The sequence below is a fragment of the Rhyacophila brunnea genome, unplaced genomic scaffold, assembly GCF_057557595.1.
Source record: "Rhyacophila brunnea isolate RB1 unplaced genomic scaffold, BYU_Rbru_1.0 scaffold_6, whole genome shotgun sequence".
NCBI lineage: Eukaryota > Metazoa > Arthropoda > Insecta > Trichoptera > Rhyacophilidae > Rhyacophila > Rhyacophila brunnea.
In genome coordinates this window covers 23,402,847-23,406,631 of record NW_028233276.1, presented here as the reverse complement: position 1 = coordinate 23,406,631, position 3,785 = coordinate 23,402,847, and the positions used below count along the sequence as shown (strand labels likewise).

Below are 3,785 nucleotides of genomic sequence, written 5' to 3'. Positions count from 1 at the left end.
GTACAATGCGTATTTGTTGTGTTTGCAATATAATATAAGCCCTTTTGATAGTAGCAGGATTTTGTTTATTTAATTATATTTTATACTCAATTTCTGATAAATATAAATATGTACAATAATACCCCAACTTACGCGAATTCGGAGTTACGCGGTTCTTGATTTTTTCATTTGGCAACACTGCCACCCACTGTCTTCGGTGTTTCTCTTGCTGTAATATGCATTGGACACTTTTCACACGTCGTTATATGTTTTGTAAACCCTTAAAAAAATTGTCATCAAAACGAAGTAAATCTGATTCTTCTGCACCTAGTAAGAAAAGGAAAACGATATCTTTGGAATGTAAACTTAATATTATCAAGGTTTTGATAGCAGAAAAAACGAAAGCATTGTCAGACGAATTTGTTACATTTTATGAAGCCATCGACATTGAAGTAATTTTTTCACGTAACTCATTAATTTTTTTAATGCAATTGCAGTTTTATTAAATATTTTTCTTCTAAACTAGTGTTTGTTAGTCCTTGGTATTTTTTGTTTGTATGTATTTATCTGCAAAGTTGTATGTACCCTGACTCACGCGATTATCGTCAGTCCCACATATCGCGTAACTTCGGGGTATTACTGTACTCATACTTTTTAAAATTTGGTATAATTCAATACTTGTATCACTGGTTTGCGCTGTTTCGAGGCCCTCTTTTAAATATTCTAACGTATCGATTGCGTAAAAGAAAATCACCGCTGTGCACATGGTATGAGATTATTGCGGAATCGATAAATCTATGTTTCATAATATTCAATTTGCTAAATTATGTGCTTCTAATATGTATATGTTATTTTCAATCTAAATACATATTGTGATACAATGATTATATAATAACAATAAACTGTATTGTATGTAGTAATCTTTCGTATATACTTTATCAACAAATTAGTTTCGTAAGATGTTTTTGTTGTTAGTGTTTTATTTTATAAGTTGACTCACAAATATATGCAATAAACTTTTGTTATAAATATGTTATTTTGTATACTTTTGTACTCCCACATAAATAATTGATAACAGTCCCATAACACAGTCATGTTTGCCCCACATTGTGAAAATTAATAGCAGTGTGGAATAGGAAGACACATTTTAAAAAAAAGTTTTTGTTACAGTATTGGAGTAAGAATTATTAGACTTAACTGACGACAGTAGAGTTTTAAATTATGTAGTTTTACAAAGTACTGGCATAATTAATTATAAATAAATATACAAAACAGCATGAATGCGGTTATCAATTTTTTCTATACTTTTTAAAGATTAGAGCCATCTAGGAGTTAAAATAAAATATAACGTTTAAAATTATTCATTCCTTACTAACAATATTCATAGATGTCTTTCTAATCAGAAAGTGTATATCTATGGAAAAAGTTTTACATTAGATACAATAGATGGCATTGTTAATAAACCAGAAAAGTGGTGTTGGATGATAATAGATTAAAATAATAATTATTATTTTACATTGCTTTAAAAAGGTAAAATAAATAATTATTGACTAAGAAATGCGACTGTCAATTATAATAAATCATTGTTTTATAAAACTTATTTAAATATTTAATAATATACCTATTTTTAAAATGTTTAATTATACTTATTACTTTACTTTCTTACAGTTCTCATCTCCCGTATGGTCTAGTGGCTAGGATACCTGGCTCTCACCCAGGAGGCTCGGGTTCGATTCCCGGTACGGGAAACTTTTTTGAACTATTTTTTGTTATTTTCATAATGGATTCATAATGGATCAATGGATAATAATATTTAAAAATTTTCAATTCTATGACAGTACATTCATAAATCTTTGCATGCTTGACTGGCTTGTCGAAGGAACCAAAACTGTCTCGAAACCCAACGTTGTAAACACGGTAAAACATTAATATTAGGTAGGTATACCTATTAAAAAAATATATACCTTAGTCTTGGGTGACTAACTGCTTTCGAGATTTTCCCGGATATAAGATACTGCAGACGCCTCACATCATGTATTTACGCCAAATTTGGACCGGTGTGAGTGGGTTTTATTAAGTTTCCTATACTTATTTTAATTATAACAAGTAGGTAGGTACATACATTTATGATGTGTCGTTATCATGGGGGGGGGGGGGGGGCGACCTGATAAGTGAGATAAACTTATCACAAAATTTCTCTAATATGAAAAAAGCTATTTTATTGAGTCTTGACATTTAAAAATGTTTAGTTGTGTGATGCATTTTTTCATTACTGTGTATCGATATTCGACAATTCCATAGTTATTGTATTGGAGCAATTACGTAGGTATTTTTTTATAATAAATCAAAAATGTACTTCACATAAATTCTGCATACCTAGTAGGCACGAAGATTCTATCATTTTTTCTTTGCGAGTTAAAATACCAACATAATATTCAGAATTTGATACTATTTTTATTAGATCCGTGGACTTATTTATCTAACCAATATTTTTATTTATTGTATTGTACTCCTTTTAGAGACATCTTTACCAAAGTTCTCACGATTTCTACAACGAATCGCTAAATAAAAATTATGAACTTTGAACTTGACCAATTCTATTCTTACAAAAAACTTTTCTCTGTGCGAACTTACAAATCGATAATGAAAATATTGCAAAATGCCAATGACCTGACCAGTGACGTCCCGTGGGGGTAGGCAGATTGACCGTCGCTTGGGGACGGCAGTTACTAGAAGGGCGGCAAATTGAAGAGGATCATTAAGTATATATAGAAATAGGTACCTGAAACTTAATAATAATGGAAATATTTTTCCTTTAAAAAAATGAACTCACTGATTGGAAACAAAATCTATTAATTAACATAAAAGGTTCAACAGGGCTGTATTTTAATGTCGGGTTCGCGATATCTAGTTTACTTCCATTGTCCTTGTACGTCACGTCCTTGATGACTAGCAATGACACGTACAGATTTGCGAATTATAGGTATTTCATTCACGAGTTTTGAAAGTTGTCAGGTGTATTTTTAAATGTATCTAAAATCGTGGACTCGCAATATTGTGTGATATAGTGATTTTCAAGATTTTGATAGTATTGTATCCATACAATACATTTCTTAGATATTGGAGTCATGAAAGGATGATAAAAAATACTGTATAAAAATGGGGCATCATTTTGGTGCTGCTTAGGGGCGGCATTTTGTCTTGGGACGTCACTGGACCTGACAATGAAATCCTGAAACAAAAATGCACATTGAGCAACTCTGATACAGGAAAGGTGAATTAGTGATATGAAAAAAACAACTTTTTTTTTCAAAATGTAATAAATTATTGTAAATACGATGTATGTATTTATATTACAATTTATTCAAACCAAAGAAAGTATAATAATAATTCTTCAAATCTTTTGACCACCTGAGATGAAAATGTGTACGTAGGTAGGTACTCACAGTCTCCCACAATGGTAATATGTCAGATTGATAACGTCAAATGTTATATGCGTACAAGATGCATGCCTAGAGAGTAGTGATGAATGTTAATAGATAGGTAAACTAAATAATAAAATCATATACTTATCAATATTATTCCAGCTTTCCGATTGAAATAAATTATAGAATGTTATGGGTTAAAAATTCTTTTTTTAAAATCATTCCTACGTAATCTTGATGTATAACTACTTATAACTTTGTTGATCATGTATTTAATCTATATTGAATACATTTTTCTTAGATACCTACCATCCCGATGTAATTGTCAGTGCCGTCCCGTGGGGGTAGGCAGATTGAGCGTCGCTTGGGGGCGGCAGTTAC

At 30.9% G+C, this 3,785-nt stretch overlaps 1 non-coding gene across 1 annotated transcript; it reads left to right on the top strand.

Annotated features, from left to right (window-relative positions):
* Positions 1 to 1,655: 1,655 nt before the first annotated feature.
* TRNAE-CUC (transfer RNA glutamic acid (anticodon CUC)) lies at positions 1,656 to 1,727 on the top strand. Its single transcript has one exon. It is a non-coding gene; the product is annotated as a tRNA-Glu (tRNA).
* The last annotated feature ends 2,058 nt before the right edge of the window (positions 1,728 to 3,785 follow it).